Raw genomic sequence first — 19,657 nt, forward strand, 5'->3', positions numbered from 1 at the left:
CTTCCAATATTTCTCGGCCTTCGGTCCAAACGCGCTGCGTAGCTAGGCCATAAGTCGGGGTTGCCACCACGGATTTCCTGAAAAGCAAATGCAATCAAGATTAGAGTGTCCCAGCAGTGCTCCCAGACCCCGAAACTCACCCACAAACAGACTGAACCCCCCTAAGAGCACCTCAAAGGCAAGCAAGTCATCAAAAACACAAAAAAAATTCCGCCTCGGATTTGGTCCAAAACACTTTTATCCGGTATTAGAGCTTCCCAGAAATGGCCCCAGCGCCGTCAACCAAGGAGAAAACGAGTAGAAGACCCCCAAACAGCCAAAGAGCAAAAGTACAAAAATGGGGACTTTGTCAGTTTTTCCCAAATTTCCCAAATCACTCGACGCGCGCTCTGTAGCTAGGCCCTAACTCCCCTCTGCCACCATGGATTTGCTTCAAACCTCTTGCAAAGTAAAGTATATATAGCCAGCAGTGCGCCCAGACCCCGAAACCCACCCACAAACACCAGGAAGCCCCCCAAACAGGCCCCCGAAAACGCTACATTGAGCAAAATGTCAGAAATAGCACAAAAAAAATCGGCCTGGATTTTGTCCCAACCACTTCAACCCGGTATTAGACCTTCCCAGGAATGCCCCAAGACCCGCCAACCCACCCGCCAAGAAGCATAACACCCCCAAACAGGCCAAAAGCAAAATCTCATACTTGCAATATTTCTCGGCCTTCGGTCCAAACGCGCTGCGTAGCTAGGCCATAAGTCGGGGTTGCCACCACGGATTTCCTGAAAAGCAAATGCAATCAAGATTAGAGTGTCCCAGCAGTGCTCCCAGACCCCGAAACTCACCCACAAACAGACGGAACCCCCCCCTAAGAGCACCTCAAAGGCAAGCAAGTCATCAAAAACACACAAAAAATTCCGCCTCGGATTTGGTCCAAAACACTTTTATCCGGTATTAGAGCTTCCCAACAATGGTCCCAGAGCCGTCAACTCACCTGCAAAGAGGTAGAACAACACCCCCACAAGTGCTGAGTCTTTCTTCATTGGGCGTAAACCAGCCCTCTGGTTTGATGGAAATAGGAGTCTGAAGGAGGAGGATAGAGGAGCATGTTCTTGTGAACTTGTGAACCTGAGGAATGCAGACTGCGGCAACTTCAAATCAATTAGCAAACCAGTGAAAACAGTTCTGCTGATGGGCTTGTTTTTGTGATTATCTGATTAAAGTTTGAAATATATTAACTGTGCACAACAAAGAAAGACAGACACACAGGAATAAAAGTGAATAAGGACGAACAAGAAAGTTATTGATTCGTTGTCTCATTTTCAGGGCTCAGTATCACGGTCCAGGAATGAGAATAAGGCTTCGTCATCATACTCTGCGAATTCAGGCAGGGTGAGCTCAGTGTCACCTGACAGAGCAGAAATTTCCTCATCTATGTTGCTGGCCACCTCGTCTTCACCCGGCGCGATTTCTCGTACTCTGAAATCTGGTGGTATGAGGTGCTGATTCATCTTGATCATTGTTAACCTCTCCACATTTTTGGGCAAGAGGCGGCTCCGTTTGGGAGTTACAATGCCACCAGCAGCACTGAAAACACGTTCAGAAGACACGCTTGCGAGTGGGCAAGACAAGTAGTTCAACGCCAGGTTGGTGAGCTGTGTCCACAATTCTTTTTTCCCATGCCAATACGCCAATCAGAATTAACATAGACCTCTGTTGAGTCATTCAGATAGTCCTTCACCATCGACTCAAGGTCCTCATCCAAGGTTCCTCCACTTTGCTTAGTTCTTGCTGTGCCTCTGACCTTTTGAGAACCAAACCCACGCAGAGCTAGCCAATCCTCTTCAGCCTCCAATGTTTCTGTTGTGTCTGGTGCAGATGATCCGGTTGCCGGTGTCTTTAACGGCTGAGAGGTCACTTGTGCCACAGCCACAGGTGCAGAAGTGGATTGTTTTGACTGGGGATGGCCTGCTGATGTACTGCCATTTCCTTCAATTTTTAGCCGTTCTATTTCAAACCTCTTGGCTGACAAGGCTAGCCAATGTTTGTACTTTGGAACATGTTCATCATCAAAAGGAAAGAATGCTTGGCCTGCCAGCGCCTTTTTGTAGCGTGGATCCAGAATAGTAGCACAAATGTAATGCTCTTCTGAGTGGATCTTTTTAAGACGTTCATCACCTTGTAGGAGCTCTAATAATTTCTCAGCCAGAGCAAAAGAGTCTTGGTTTTTTACATCTTTTTCAAACACAGAACACACCTCCTTCAGTTGGTCCTCCAGCATGTACAACAATGGGATAGCTTTTCCCAAAGTACAGTCCTCCTTGCTGACTGCACGCGTGAAGAACTCAAAAGGACGAAGCATGCGTGTCAGGCTTTGAACTATGTTCCATTGCGCCGCACCCATCCTCAGGTCCTCTGTACCCTCTGTCAAGAAATATTGATCAAGTACCGTATACTGCTCATACAGACGCTCAAGCATGTAGAAGGTTGAGTTCCAACGTGTTACCACCTCCTGGATGAGTGCTTTCACTGGCATTTGACGTTGATATAGCAGGCTCCTCAGCTGCTTCCGGGCCTTAAAAGAATGGCTGAAATGGTTGCATATTTTTCGGCAGGTGTCCAATACTCTGTACGCTGCACTGCCTTTATTACCCAAGAATTTTTGGACAACCAGGTTTATACAGTGCGCCAAACACGGCACTCTGAAATAGTCACCCTGCCTCATGGCCTTAACTATATTGGCGCCATTGTCCGTGGAAACATAACCAACCTGGCGTTTTAGTGGGGACAGCCAGTTAAGGACCTTTGTATTAAAGACATCCAAAATGTTTTCTGCTGTGTGACGTTTCTCCAAACCAAACATGGCTAGTGTTGCATGTTTCCGAGCAGCTTTAAAAACAATGTCCGTGTCAACACCTGTGTTTAGCTTTGCTTTAGCCCCTGAAAAAGAGACCCAGTGTGCAGTGATGCACATGTAATCAGCGCCTGCGCCACTGGTCCACATGTCTGTTGTCAGATGTATAGTGTGAACAGCACTCTTCTGCAAAGCTGCCCCAATCACCTTCAGAACATCTTCATGTAGTGCTGGAACCGCAACTCGGGCAAAATAGAACTGGCTAGGAACCTTCCATTTAGGGCAGAGCTCTGCCACTAATTCTAGAAAACCAACCCCTTCTACAAAAGAAAAAGGGAGAAGGTCCAGAGCTAGCATTTTAGCCAGCTTAGTGTTATACAGACGCGTCAGTGGGTGGTTGCGTTCATATTGCGCTTCTGTAAACAACATCTTTTTAATGTTGTCCTGGACCAAGGATTTACGGGATGATGATGATATCTTCGACCCAGTTACGCTCGCTGATGAACTTTTCCGCATTGATGTCTCACTCTCTCCCACACTCTTAGTGTGCCTCACATGGGGTGTGCTGCTGACAGGGGTACTGGGTGTAAGTGAAGTGTTTGAATCGTCTTCTTCCTCCTCGTCATCATCAGATGAAAAATCAACGTTTTCATTACGTGCAATTCTGGCTTCCTTGAACACCTCTAGGTGCAGAAACCATTGGACAGGGTGCGCTCTCCTAAGATGACCTCTCTGGCCTCCAGTACCATAGTTGGTACCAAACTTACCACGACTAACTTGAAGCTTACAAATGCTACAAATGACTACGTTTTCCATTTTTGGGCAAACACTAAAGAAGTCCCAAACTGGAGACTTGAAACGTCTTTGGGGGCCGGAGGAGGCGGCGATACTGGTGGTGGTGGTCCTGCTGCTAATGCCAGATGAAGTGGAGGATGTGGATTGCCGAACTTCAGTACGTTTTGCACTTTCACCACCACGAATTGAGGTCGAGGTGGATCGAGGACCCTTCTTGCGAGGAAGAAATATGGAAGCGGTAGGTGTTGGTGTACTAGTTAACTCCAAATCCAATGATTGTTGTATTTCCATTGCCTCCTCGTCGACATCATCATCACGCTCAGCAGCTTCTCGGGATAGGGTCAAAATGTCTCTTTGCTGCATGCCCGCTGGGGCTGCAGTGACCTTTGTGATGACTGGCTCGTCGTCATCGTGAGAGGCTTCATCACCAGCAGTATCTGTCACTTCTTGTTGAGCCTCATCACACTCCATAGCTATGAGTTTTTCGACGACCTTCCTTTTACGCTTAGGTACCTTTGTCAGATCATGGTGTGCCTCACTCTCAGACGGCAGTGGTGCTGGTTCCCAATTGGGATCCGTCTCATCAGAAGGAGGTGGGCTTGAAGAAGATGTAGACACCAACCTTGATCTTTTCCTTGCTAGGGATGTGGAAGACAATGAATGATCATCAGGAGGAGTGGCTTCCAATGATACCTCGGCTTGATTGTCGATTTCCTGATGTGCCCCTACTTCGGGAGGAACAACTATTGTGGGCACTTGTGACCCTCCATGCACCTCTGCTTGCGCATCTCCTTTTGCGGCCTCTCCTTCCACATGTACTTGGGCTTGTACTTGCACATGGTGTTGTTGTTGCGGCTGTGGTTGTTCAACACTTGTCAGATGAGTTACAACAACCTGTGTTGATTCAGGGACATTGCTGCTACTTTCTTGCGATGAGCCAACATCACTGGTCGATGGTGATTGGAGAAGTACACTGACTGCCTCTGAAGCACTCAAGGGCTTTGACTTAAGTTGGCGTGGTGGTGGAGGCACTGAACCCAATGGAGCAGGGGTGCTGCTCCCAGCTTGGTCCCCAGCAGATCCTGCTGCTGCTGCAGGTGTATTTTTTTTTTTGCTCCCAAAAAACGTGGCGGTTGGCACACCAGCCTCCTTGGTAACTTGCTTCTTCTGCTCCTTACTAGCAACTTTCTTGCTAGAGGAGCTACGGACACCTTTTTTTGGGGCCATCTTCTTCAGAGCAGGTCAGACAGCAGGCCGCAGTTGCACGAATTGTAGAGTTGTCTGAGGCCAGACGTGACGTTGCGTGACGTTATGCTGCACACACACACCGCTGCAGGACTTCTTCCTGGCACTGGTGGTTCTCTTGAGTCTTGTGCACCTAAAAACAATGGAAGACAGAGGAACATCAGTTCAGTTATACACCCCAAAAAAATCGGGAAAAAAACTGAAAAATCAGCACAATCCCATTCCATCCATGCCCTCCATGATGTTTAAGTTCCAGACAGCCCACAGAAAGACTAGGCCCATGCTAGACTCAAATACCCCTGGTGAAAAGGCCACAAGTACAGCCCCAAAAACGAAAATCACTGAAAAATCAGCACAATCCCATTCCATCCATGCCCTCCATGATGTTTAAGTTCAAGACACCCCACAGAAAGACTAGGCCCATGCTAGACTCAAATACCCCTGGTGAAAAGGCCACAAGTACAGCCCCAAAAAACGAAAACCACTGAAAAATCAGCACAATCCCAATCCATCCATGCCCTCCATGATGTTTAAGTTCAAGACAGCCCACAGAAAGACTAGGCCCATGCTAGACTCAAATACCCCTGGTGAAAAGGCCACAAGTACAGCCCCAAAAAACGAAAATCACTGAAAAATCAGCACAATCCCATTCCATCCATGCCCTCCATGATGTTTAAGTTCAAGACACCCCACAGAAAGACTAGGCCCATGCTAGACTCAAATACCCCTGGTGAAAAGGCCACAAGTACAGCCCCAAAAAACGAAAATCACTGAAAAATCAGCACAATCCCAATCCATCCATGCCCTCCATGATGTTTAAATTCAAGACAACCCACAGAAAGACTAGGCCCATGCTAGACTCAAATACCCCTGGTGAAAAGGCCACAAGTACAGCCCAAAAAAACGAAAATCACTGAAAAATCAGCACAATCCCATTCCATCCATGCCCTCCATGATGTTTAAGTTCAAGACACCCCACAGAAAGACTAGGCCCATGCTAGACTCAAATACCCCTGGTGAAAAGGCCACAAGTACAGCCCCAAAAAACGAAAATCACTGAAAAATCTGCACAATCCCATTCCATCCATGCCCTCCATGATGTTTAAATTCAAGACAACCCACAGAAAGACTAGGCCCATGCTACACTCAAATACCCCTGGTGAAAAGGCCACAAGTACAGCCCCAAAAAACGAAAATCACTGGAAAATCAGCACAATCCCAATCCATCCATGCCCTCCATGATGTTTAAATTCAAGACAACCCACAGAAAGACTAGGCCCATGCAAGACTCACTACCCCTGGGCATAAAGGTTGAAAAGTAGGCAAAATAGTTGCAGGCCTAACAACAATGCCTGCATTCAAAATGGCCACTTGCCTCCCAGCACATGGCCAGTGCCTGTAGCAGCACTCAAAATGGCCCCCAGCCACATGGCCTGTCCCTCCCCATGAACACCCTCAAAAATCGAAAAACACTGCAAAATCAGCACAATCCCATTCCATCCATGCCCTCCATGATGTTTAACTTCAAGACAGCCCACAGAAAGACTAGGCCCATGCTAGACTCAAATACCCCTGGTGAGAAGGCCACAAGTACAGCCCCAAAAAATGAAAATCACTGAAAAATCAGCACAATCCCAATCCATCCATGCCCTCCATGATGTTTAAATTCAAGACAACCCACAGAAAGACTAGGCCCATGCTAGACTCAAATACCCCTGGTGAAAAGGCCACAAGTACAGCCCCAAAAAACGAAAATCACTGAAAAATCAGCACAATCCCAATCCATCCATGCCCTCCATGATGTTTAAATTCAAGACAACCCACAGAAAGACTAGGCCCATGCAAGACTCACTACCCCTGGGCATAAAGGTTGAAAAGTAGGCAAAATGGTTGCAGGCCTAACAACAAAGCCTGCATTCAAAATGGCCACTTGCCTCCCAGCACATGGCCAGGGCCTGTAGCAGCACTCAAAATGGCCCCCAGCCACATGGCCTGTCCCTCCCCATGAACACCCCCAAAAATCGAAAAACACTGCAAAATCAGCACAATCCCATTCCATCCATGCCCTCCATGATGTTTAACTTCAAGACAGCCCACAGAAAGACTAGGCCCATGCTAGACTCAAATACCCCTGGTGAAAAGGCCACAAGTACTGCCCCAAAAAACGAAAATCACTGAAAAATCAGCACAATCCCAATCCATCCATGCCCTCCATGATGTTTAAATTCAAGACAACCCACAGAAAGACTAGGCCCATGCAAGACTCACTACCCCTGGGCATAAGCTCGGGGAGGGGCTTGGGCTTTAAATAGAATAGCTGCTGGCGTGACTGCGCGTTTGCTCAGGGTGGTGGCAGCACCTTGTAAGAGCGCTTGGGATCGGTGTGGCAGACTGCGAGGGAATCTCTTCTGTCACTCGCTTCACGCTGGACATTTCTCCTGACCTTTTTAAATATTTTTAAGAACACTCCCAATTGATTGCTAAATTGTACTATATGTGTTTTTAAACCCCTACCTGGTGTACCGCTGTGTGCGTGTGCTTTTCACCGGTCCCCCTGGGCCCCGGTCCACCGCGGCTTGCCTGTGCCGTTTGAAGTGGAGGGCCAGGTCGGGCGCCATTTTGGTAGTCCCGGTTCCCGGCTGGACTGGAGTTAGCGGTCCAGCTCGGGGAGGGGCTTGGGCTTTAAATAGCGATGTGCCCTCGAGCGCGCAGCGGTCGCGCGCAGCGGGCACGCCGTCTGCGCGCCGAAGGAGCGCCAAAGGAGGGCCCGTCTGTGCCCGTCCGTGCCTCGGACGGGCCCAGGGCCAGTCTCCCTGCCTGGCCTCCCTTGGTGCCAACTAGCTCAGCGACGCGGCAATACTCTCGCGCTGATCTTCTGAGACTTGCCCCTCACAGCAAGGGCCTGCCTTGCACGCGTGCAAACCTAGCCAATGCTCTGGGCAGTTGTGCTACGTGTGCATTCCAGCCCCAACCCTTCCCCCCCCCACGTTCAGTCAGCAACGCCACCACTACCAACATCAGGGCGGGACTGATTAATGCAAGATCGGCGGTTAAGCATGCGGCCGATATTTTTGAACTACTCTCGGACGGCCAATTGGAGCTGCTGTTCCTCACGGAGACTTGGATGACTTGTACCTCCGCTCCTAGTGTTGAACTTGCGGTCCCCAGGGGGTTCAAGATAGCTAGAGTGGATTGCCCCCTGGGTAGAGGGGGCGGACTAGCAGTGGTGTTCAAGGAGGGATGGAGTTTCGAAACCGAGCCTCTGACTGAGAGTCTAGGGGGTGAGGCTCTCCACTTCTCCATTAAAACCTCTCCCCACTTCACATTAGGTGGATCTTTGATTTACAGGCCCCCGGGCCTGGCTACCCAATTCCTAAATTCCTTAGAGGAATATTTAGTGCCACGGGCCTTAGGTTTTCCTAAGTTTCTTTTGGTCGGTGACCTAAATGTTCACATGGATGCCCCTGACTCCTCCGAAGCTCGCAGGCTTGGGGAAATTCTTGAGCTTGCCCAGTTAGTACAATGGGTCTCGGGTCCCACGCACGCGGGTGGCCATCTACTTGACCTGGTGTGCACGAACTTCCCCATCCAGTCAGTGTTTGTGGAAAAAACATCCTGGTCTGACCATGACTTGGTCAGGTTCAGCTGGGAGTTGGCAGAGCCCAGCCCCTCGCCCCCTACATGCCATCGTCAAAAAATTAACCTACCCGCGTTTAGACTCGCCCTGTCTAACACTCGACCACAACTTAAGGGATGTTTGGACGAAGTGGTGGGGGAGTTTAATGAATGGATACGGCAGGCGGCGACTGCCTCTACTAAACAAACTATGCTGACTAGAGCCAGACGCGCGCCCTCCCAACCCTGGTTTTCCCCTGAATTAAGAGAGATGAAACAGGGCTGCAAAAAATTAGAACGTTTATGGAGGAGAGAGTACAGCCCCGAGGCCAAATCCGCCCTACGGCTTGCTCAAAAAGATTACTATGCAGCCATTAGGAATGCAAAAGGTAACTATTATGCTGGGCGCATTAACAAGGCCAATAATAACAGCAGAGATATCTTTGCGATTGTCAAAAGCTTTGTGTCCCCTGTTGCGGAAGCTATGCCCCTCCCGTCCTCTGCGCAATGGTGCGAGGAGTTGTCCACGTTTTTTATAACCAAAATAGCAAAGATTCAGCAGGGCCTTTTAGAGGCACTTCCTGCCGACTGCTCTGCAGCTGGCCCCTGTTCACCCTCTCCCTCTCCCTCATCCCCTGGGCACCAACTTACCACCTTCGCACAAGTTGCGGAGGGTGATGTTCTCCATCTTCTCCAGTCCCTAAAATCGGGCTCTCCTGCCGACCCATGCCCTGCCCGAGTGCTCTCGGAGGTGGCGGATACAGTCTGCAGTGAGATCACGCAGATGATGAACCTCTCCCTGGCCGTAGGCGCGGTTCCCCAGGTTTGGAAACACGCCAAACTCCTTCCACTCTTGAAGAAACCAGGACTGGATGTGTCGATCCCGGGAAACTACCGACCCATCTCCCTTCTACCTGCTCTCACGAAAATCTGTGAGAAGGCAGTTCTTCAACAAGTGGAGAGCTTTGTCGAAACATCTAATGCCCTCCACCCTGCCCAATCGGGCTTTAGGGCTGCTTATAGCACCGAGACGGCCCTGGTGGAGATGACCGAGGCTATTCGGGAATGTTTAGACGGAGGTGGCAGAGCGGTCCTAATTTTATTGGACCTCTCTGCCGCTTTCGATACTGTCCCTTATGATCTCTTTCTCGGTCGGCTGTCTGATATTGGTATTGGGGGAGTGGTGCTGGAATGGCTGTCCTCTTTTTTATCTGATAGGACCCAGCAGGTCTGGATGCCTCTGCATGCCTCGGAGCAAAAGCCTTTGCCTACAGGGGTCCCGCAGGGGTCCACACTTAGCCCCTTACTGTTCAATGTGTACATTACACCTTTGGTATACCTAGCTGAACAGTTTGGGGCTAAAATCTTAGGGTATGCTGATGACACCCAATTGTTGTTTACCTGGCCTGACGACAATCTGGACACGTCTACAGTCCACCTGTGTCTGTCCTCAGTATTTCGCTGGCTAACACAGGCCCAGCTGAAGTGCAATGAGGACAAGTCTGAAGTGCTCTTTTATGGCTCCTTCCCCCCCTCATTTAAGAGCACACTTTGGCCCTCTAACATTCCTTGCCCAATAGAGATGGGGAGACCAGCAAAAAATCTGGGCATTTGGTTTACGGAGGATCTCAGATTTGAGCATCACATCAAAAAACTCACAGGCACCTGTTTTGCCACTCTGAAAATGCTCCGCAAATTTTTCCCCTTGCTCCCTAGGGAGGCCAGAGAGTCGGTTGCCAGAGCGCTCATATTGGCCCGCCTCGACTACGCGAATGCACTGTTCAGTGGCATTCCGGCATACCTGGTCAAACGCCTCCAAATTATTCAGAATGCGGCGGTTCGCTTATTATTTAACATCCCCAGGTGGAAGAGCGTTCGCACGGAGCTGCGCTCGCTTCACTGGCTACCCGTAGCGCAACGTATTCTGTTTAAATCTTTGGTGTTGGCGTTTCGGGCAATTCATGACCAAGGCCCCTCGCACCTGAGAAAGAGATTCACAAGGTACATTCCGGCACGCACTCTGAGATCTGCCTCTCTGTTTAAACTGTCCCTTCCCCGTTTTAAACGTGCCAGACTGGGCGGTCAGTCACTGTCTGTTGTGGTGGCTCGGGCCTGGAATGCCCTTCCTCTCCATCTTCGCTCCACGCCGACAGTGACTGTTTTCAAAAAACACCTGAAAACTCACCTATTCACGAGTGTAGGCTAGGAGGATCCCCGCTGTCTTGTTCTCTGCCGATTTGTCCCTTTCCCCGCGCCAGGATACTCACCAGTAACAGAGCGCGTTACAAAACGGTTTATAACATAACATAACATAAAGGTTGAAAAGTAGGCAAAATGGTTGCAGGCCTAACAACAATGCCTGCATTCAAAATGGCCAATTGCCTCCCAGCACATGGCCAGTGCCTGTAACAGCACTCAAAATGGCCCCCAGCCACATGGCCTGTCCCTCCCCATGAACACCCTCAAAAATCGAAAAACACTGCAAAATCAGCACAATCCCATTCCATCCATGCCCTCCATGATGTTTAAATTCAAGACAACCCACAGAAAGACTAGGCCCATGCTACACTCAAATACCCCTGGTGAAAAGGCCACAAGTACAGCCCCAAAAAACGAAAATCACTGGAAAATCAGCACAATCCCAATCCATCCATGCCCTCCATGATGTTTAAATTCAAGACAACCCACAGAAAGACTAGGCCCATGCAAGACTCACTACCCCTGGGCATAAAGGTTGAAAAGTAGGCAAAATAGTTGCAGGCCTAACAACAATGCCTGCATTCAAAATGGCCACTTGCCTCCCAGCACATGGCCAGTGCCTGTAGCAGCACTCAAAATGGCCCCCAGCCACATGGCCTGTCCCTCCCCATGAACACCCTCAAAAATCGAAAAACACTGCAAAATCAGCACAATCCCATTCCATCCATGCCCTCCATGATGTTTAACTTCAAGACAGCCCACAGAAAGACTAGGCCCATGCTAGACTCAAATACCCCTGGTGAGAAGGCCACAAGTACAGCCCCAAAAAATGAAAATCACTGAAAAATCAGCACAATCCCAATCCATCCATGCCCTCCATGATGTTTAAATTCAAGACAACCCACAGAAAGACTAGGCCCATGCTAGACTCAAATACCCCTGGTGAAAAGGCCACAAGTACAGCCCCAAAAAACGAAAATCACTGAAAAATCAGCACAATCCCAATCCATCCATGCCCTCCATGATGTTTAAATTCAAGACAACCCACAGAAAGACTAGGCCCATGCAAGACTCACTACCCCTGGGCATAAAGGTTGAAAAGTAGGCAAAATGGTTGCAGGCCTAACAACAAAGCCTGCATTCAAAATGGCCACTTGCCTCCCAGCACATGGCCAGGGCCTGTAGCAGCACTCAAAATGGCCCCCAGCCACATGGCCTGTCCCTCCCCATGAACACCCCCAAAAATCGAAAAACACTGCAAAATCAGCACAATCCCATTTCATCCATGCCCTCCATGATGTTTAACTTCAAGACAGCCCACAGAAAGACTAGGCCCATGCTAGACTCAAATACCCCTGGTGAAAAGGCCACAAGTACTGCCCCAAAAAACGAAAATCACTGAAAAATCAGCACAATCCCAATCCATCCATGCCCTCCATGATGTTTAAATTCAAGACAACCCACAGAAAGACTAGGCCCATGCAAGACTCACTACCCCTGGGCATAAGCTCGGGGAGGGGCTTGGGCTTTAAATAGAATAGCTGCTGGCGTGACTGCGCGTTTGCTCAGGGTGGTGGCAGCACCTTGTAAGAGCGCTTGGGATCGGTGTGGCAGACTGCGAGGGAATCTCTTCTGTCACTCGCTTCACGCTGGACATTTCTCCTGACCTTTTTAAATATTTTTAAGAACACTCCCAATTGATTGCTAAATTGTACTATATGTGTTTTTAAACCCCTACCTGGTGTACCGCTGTGTGCGTGTGCTTTTCACCGGTCCCCCTGGGCCCCGGTCCACCGCGGCTTGCCTGTGCCGTTTGAAGTGGAGGGCCAGGTCGGGCGCCATTTTGGTAGTCCCGGTTCCCGGCTGGACTGGAGTTAGCGGTCCAGCTCGGGGAGGGGCTTGGGCTTTAAATAGCGATGTGCCCTCGAGCGCGCAGCGGTCGCGCGCAGCGGGCACGCCGTCTGCGCGCCGAAGGAGCGCCAAAGGAGGGCCCGTCTGTGCCCGTCCGTGCCTCGGACGGGCCCAGGGCCAGTCTCCCTGCCTGGCCTCCCTTGGTGCCAACTAGCTCAGCGACGCGGCAATACTCTCGCGCTGATCTTCTGAGACTTGCCCCTCACAGCAAGGGCCTGCCTTGCACGCGTGCAAACCTAGCCAATGCTCTGGGCAGTTGTGCTACGTGTGCATTCCAGCCCCAACCCTTCCCCCCCCCACGTTCAGTCAGCAACGCCACCACTACCAACATCAGGGCGGGACTGATTAATGCAAGATCGGCGGTTAAGCATGCGGCCGATATTTTTGAACTACTCTCGGACGGCCAATTGGAGCTGCTGTTCCTCACGGAGACTTGGATGACTTGTACCTCCGCTCCTAGTGTTGAACTTGCGGTCCCCAGGGGGTTCAAGATAGCTAGAGTGGATTGCCCCCTGGGTAGAGGGGGCGGACTAGCAGTGGTGTTCAAGGAGGGATGGAGTTTCGAAACCGAGCCTCTGACTGAGAGTCTAGGGGGTGAGGCTCTCCACTTCTCCATTAAAACCTCTCCCCACTTCACATTAGGTGGATCTTTGATTTACAGGCCCCCGGGCCTGGCTACCCAATTCCTAAATTCCTTAGAGGAATATTTAGTGCCACGGGCCTTAGGTTTTCCTAAGTTTCTTTTGGTCGGTGACCTAAATGTTCACATGGATGCCCCTGACTCCTCCGAAGCTCGCAGGCTTGGGGAAATTCTTGAGCTTGCCCAGTTAGTACAATGGGTCTCGGGTCCCACGCACGCGGGTGGCCATCTACTTGACCTGGTGTGCACGAACTTCCCCATCCAGTCAGTGTTTGTGGAAAAAACATCCTGGTCTGACCATGACTTGGTCAGGTTCAGCTGGGAGTTGGCAGAGCCCAGCCCCTCGCCCCCTACATGCCATCGTCAAAAAATTAACCTACCCGCGTTTAGACTCGCCCTGTCTAACACTCGACCACAACTTAAGGGATGTTTGGACGAAGTGGTGGGGGAGTTTAATGAATGGATACGGCAGGCGGCGACTGCCTCTACTAAACAAACTATGCTGACTAGAGCCAGACGCGCGCCCTCCCAACCCTGGTTTTCCCCTGAATTAAGAGAGATGAAACAGGGCTGCAAAAAATTAGAACGTTTATGGAGGAGAGAGTACAGCCCCGAGGCCAAATCCGCCCTACGGCTTGCTCAAAAAGATTACTATGCAGCCATTAGGAATGCAAAAGGTAACTATTATGCTGGGCGCATTAACAAGGCCAATAATAACAGCAGAGATATCTTTGCGATTGTCAAAAGCTTTGTGTCCCCTGTTGCGGAAGCTATGCCCCTCCCGTCCTCTGCGCAATGGTGCGAGGAGTTGTCCACGTTTTTTATAACCAAAATAGCAAAGATTCAGCAGGGCCTTTTAGAGGCACTTCCTGCCGACTGCTCTGCAGCTGGCCCCTGTTCACCCTCTCCCTCTCCCTCATCCCCTGGGCACCAACTTACCACCTTCGCACAAGTTGCGGAGGGTGATGTTCTCCATCTTCTCCAGTCCCTAAAATCGGGCTCTCCTGCCGACCCATGCCCTGCCCGAGTGCTCTCGGAGGTGGCGGATACAGTCTGCAGTGAGATCACGCAGATGATGAACCTCTCCCTGGCCGTAGGCGCGGTTCCCCAGGTTTGGAAACACGCCAAACTCCTTCCACTCTTGAAGAAACCAGGACTGGATGTGTCGATCCCGGGAAACTACCGACCCATCTCCCTTCTACCTGCTCTCACGAAAATCTGTGAGAAGGCAGTTCTTCAACAAGTGGAGAGCTTTGTCGAAACATCTAATGCCCTCCACCCTGCCCAATCGGGCTTTAGGGCTGCTTATAGCACCGAGACGGCCCTGGTGGAGATGACCGAGGCTATTCGGGAATGTTTAGACGGAGGTGGCAGAGCGGTCCTAATTTTATTGGACCTCTCTGCCGCTTTCGATACTGTCCCTTATGATCTCTTTCTCGGTCGGCTGTCTGATATTGGTATTGGGGGAGTGGTGCTGGAATGGCTGTCCTCTTTTTTATCTGATAGGACCCAGCAGGTCTGGATGCCTCTGCATGCCTCGGAGCAAAAGCCTTTGCCTACAGGGGTCCCGCAGGGGTCCACACTTAGCCCCTTACTGTTCAATGTGTACATTACACCTTTGGTATACCTAGCTGAACAGTTTGGGGCTAAAATCTTAGGGTATGCTGATGACACCCAATTGTTGTTTACCTGGCCTGACGACAATCTGGACACGTCTACAGTCCACCTGTGTCTGTCCTCAGTATTTCGCTGGCTAACACAGGCCCAGCTGAAGTGCAATGAGGACAAGTCTGAAGTGCTCTTTTATGGCTCCTTCCCCCCCTCATTTAAGAGCACACTTTGGCCCTCTAACATTCCTTGCCCAATAGAGATGGGGAGACCAGCAAAAAATCTGGGCATTTGGTTTACGGAGGATCTCAGATTTGAGCATCACATCAAAAAACTCACAGGCACCTGTTTTGCCACTCTGAAAATGCTCCGCAAATTTTTCCCCTTGCTCCCTAGGGAGGCCAGAGAGTCGGTTGCCAGAGCGCTCATATTGGCCCGCCTCGACTACGCGAATGCACTGTTCAGTGGCATTCCGGCATACCTGGTCAAACGCCTCCAAATTATTCAGAATGCGGCGGTTCGCTTATTATTTAACATCCCCAGGTGGAAGAGCGTTCGCACGGAGCTGCGCTCGCTTCACTGGCTACCCGTAGCGCAACGTATTCTGTTTAAATCTTTGGTGTTGGCGTTTCGGGCAATTCATGACCAAGGCCCCTCGCACCTGAGAAAGAGATTCACAAGGTACATTCCGGCACGCACTCTGAGATCTGCCTCTCTGTTTAAACTGTCCCTTCCCCGTTTTAAACGTGCCAGACTGGGCGGTCAGTCACTGTCTGTTGTGGTGGCTCGGGCCTGGAATGCCCTTCCTCTCCATCTTCGCTCCACGCCGACAGTGACTGTTTTCAAAAAACACCTGAAAACTCACCTATTCACGAGTGTAGGCTAGGAGGATCCCCGCTGTCTTGTTCTCTGCCGATTTGTCCCTTTCCCCGCGCCAGGATACTCACCAGTAACAGAGCGCGTTACAAAACGGTTTATAACATAACATAACATAAAGGTTGAAAAGTAGGCAAAATGGTTGCAGGCCTAACAACAATGCCTGCATTCAAAATGGCCAATTGCCTCCCAGCACATGGCCAGTGCCTGTAACAGCACTCAAAATGGCCCCCAGCCACATGGCCTGTCCCTCCCCATGAACACCCTCAAAAATCGAAAAACACTGCAAAATCAGCACAATCCCATTCCATCCATGCCCTCCATGATGTTTAACTTCAAGACAGCCCACAGAAAGACTAGGCCCATGCTAGACTCAAATACCCCTGGTGAGAAGGCCACAAGTACAGCCCCAAAAAATGAAAATCACTGAAAAATCAGCACAATCCTAATCCATCCATGCCCTCCATGATGTTTAAATTCAAGACAACCCACAGAAAGACTAGGTCCATGCTAGACTCAAATACCCCTGGTGAAAAGGCCACAAGTACAGCCCCAAAAAACGAAAATCACTGAAAAATCAGCACAATCCCAATCCATCCATGCCCTCCATGATGTTTAAATTCAAGACAACCCACAGAAAGACTAGGCCCATGCAAGACTCACTACCCCTGGGCATAAAGGTTGAAAAGTAGGCAAAATGGTTGCAGGCCTAACAACAAAGCCTGCATTCAAAATGGCCACTTGCCTCCCAGCACATGGCCAGGGCCTGTAGCAGCACTCAAAATGGCCCCCAGCCACATGGCCTGTTCCTCCCCATGAACACCCCCAAAAATCGAAAAACACTGCAAAATCAGCACAATCCCATTCCATCCATGCCCTCCATGATGTTTAACTTCAAGACAGCCCACAGAAAGACTAGGCCCATGCTAGACTCAAATACTCCTGGTGAAAAGGCCACAAGTACAGCCCCAAAAAACGAAAATCACTGAAAAATCAGCACAATCCCAATCCATCCATGTCCTCCATGATGTTTAAATTCAAGACAACCCACAGAAAGACTAGGCCCATGCTAGACTCAAATACCCCTGGTGAAAAGGCCACAAGTACAGCCCCAAAAAACGAAAATCACTGAAAAATCAGCACAATCCCAATCCATCCATGCCCTCCATGATGTTTAAATTCAAGACAACCCACAGAAAGACTAGGCCCATGCAAGACTCACTACCCCTGGGCATAAAGGTTGAAAAGTAGGCAAAATGGTTGCAGGCCTAACAACAAAGCCTGCATTCAAAATGGCCACTTGCCTCCCAGCACATGGCCAGGGCCTGTAGCAGCACTCAAAATGGCCCCCAGCCACATGGCCTGTCCCTCCCCATGAACACCCTCAAAATTCGAAAAACACTGCAAAATCAGCACCATCCCATTCCATCCATGCCCTCCATGATGTTTAACTTCAAGACAGCCCACAGAAAGACTAGGCCCATGCTAGACTCAAATACCCCTGGTGAGAAGGCCACAAGTACAGCCCCAAAAAATGAAAATCACTGAAAAATCAGCACAATCCCAATCCATCCATGCCCTCCATGATGTTTAAATTCAAGACAACCCACAGAAAGACTAGGCCCATGCTAGACTCAAATACCCCTGGTGAAAAGGCCACAAGTACAGCCCCAAAAAACGAAAATCACTGAAAAATCAGCACAATCCCAATCCATCCATGCCCTCCATGATGTTTAAATTCAAGACAACCCACAGAAAGACTAGGCCCATGCAAGGCTCACTACCCCTGGGCATAAAGGTTGAAAAGTAGGCAAAATGGTTGCAGGCCTAACAACAAAGCCTGCATTCAAAATGGCCACTTGCCTCCCAGCACATGGCCAGGGCCTGTAGCAGCACTCAAAATGGCCCCCAGCCACATGGCCTGTCCCTCCCCATGAACACCCCCAAAAATCGAAAAACACTGCAAAATCAGCACAATCCCATTCCATCCATGCCCTCCATGATGTTTAACTTCAAGACAGCCCACAGAAAGACTAGGCCCATGCTAGACTCAAATACCCCTGGTGAAAAGGCCACAAGTACAGCCCCAAAAAACGAAAATCACTGAAAAATCAGCACAATCCCAATCCATCCATGCCCTCCATGATGTTTAAATTCAAGATAACCCACAGAAAGACTAGGCCCATGCAAGACTCACTACCCCTGGGCATAAAGGTTGAAAAGTAGGCAAAATGGTTGCAGGCCTAACAACAAAGCCTGCATTCAAAATGGCCACTTGCCTCCCAGCACATGGCCAGGGCCTGTAGCAGCACTCAAAATGGCCCCCAGCCACATGGCCTGTCCCTCCCCATGAACACCCCCAAAAATCGAAAAACACTGCAAAATCAGCACAATCCCATTCCATCCATGCCCTCCATGATGTTTAACTTCAAGACAGCCCACAGAAAGACTAGGCCCATGCTAGACTCAAATACCCCTGGTGAAAAGGCCACAAGTACAGCCCCAAAAAACGAAAATCACTGAAAAATCAGCACAATCCCAATCCATCCATGCCCTCCATGATGTTTAAATTCAAGACAACCCACAGAAAGACTAGACCCATGCTAGACTCAAATACCCCTGGTGAAAAGGCCACAAGTACAGCCCCAAAAAACGAAAATCACTGAAAAATCAGCACAATCCCAATCCATCCATGCCCTCCATGATGTTTAAATTCAAGACAACCCACAGAAAGACTAGGCCCATGCAAGACTCACTACCCCTGGGCATAAACGTTGAAAAGTAGGCAAAATGGTTGCAGGCCTAACAACAAAGCCTGCATTCAAAATGGCCACTTGCCTCCCAGCACATGGCCAGGGCCTGTAGCAGCACTCAAAATGGCCCCCAGCCACATGGCCTGTCCCTCCCCATGAACACCCCCAAAAATCGAAAAACACTGCAAAATCAGCACAATCCCATTCCATCCATGCCCTCCATGATGTTTAAGTTCAAGACACCCCACAGAAAGACTAGGCCCATGCTAGACTCAAATACCCCTGGTGAAAAGGCCACAAGTACAGCCCCAAAAAACGAAAATCACTAAAAAAGCAGCACAATCCCATTCCATCCATGCCCTCCATGATGTTTAAGTTCAAGACACCCCACAGAAAGACTAGGCCCATGCTAGACTCAAATACCCCTGGTGAAAAGGCCACAAGTACAGCCCCAAAAAACGAAAATCACTGAAAAATCAGCACAATCCCAATCCATCCATGCCCTCCATGATGTTTAAGTTCAAGACAACCCACAGAAAGACTCAGTCCACCAACCACTGAGTACCCCTGGGCAAAAGGCCCCAAAACAGCCCAAAAATCGAAAATTCCAAAATTTTAGTTGCAGCAACTGTAATGCCCCAAACAAACTTACTTGTAAAATTTCTAATCCAACAGTGATCCAAAGAAAGTCAAAAAGGCCTCAAATCCAAATATCCAGCAGCATCCACAAAAAGTAATCCTTCCAGCTCCAGATCCAAATGAAAAGTGACCAGGAGATGGACAAAGCACTGGGAGGAGCCTGCTGGACAGGAACAGGAAGTTGAAGACTGTGGGGCACTTCCTTCCTCCCAGCCCCCTCCCCCCCTTTCCAAAATGGACTCCTCGCTAAAAAAGTGCAGGCAAATGTCAACCTAAGGAGTTATTAAGATAAAAATCATAATTTCAAGAAGGTTTATGCTGCTTGCTGGTGGATTTCTTGTGCAGAATTGCAAATGTTATATTTTAGCTTGTGCGAGATTGTTGCTGCTCGCCGCATCTCAAATCTCGCAATTGTGAAGTACCGCGAGACGTGATCTTGCCGTACTCGCGTTGACAAACTCTCGCTGTGCAAGTTGGCAAGCCGCGATGACGTAATCGCGCTCGCCAAATTCCCGCGGGATCACACAG

Source organism: Lissotriton vulgaris, chromosome 5 (assembly GCF_964263255.1).
Source record: "Lissotriton vulgaris chromosome 5, aLisVul1.2, whole genome shotgun sequence".
Classification (NCBI taxonomy): Eukaryota; Metazoa; Chordata; class Amphibia; order Caudata; family Salamandridae; genus Lissotriton; species Lissotriton vulgaris.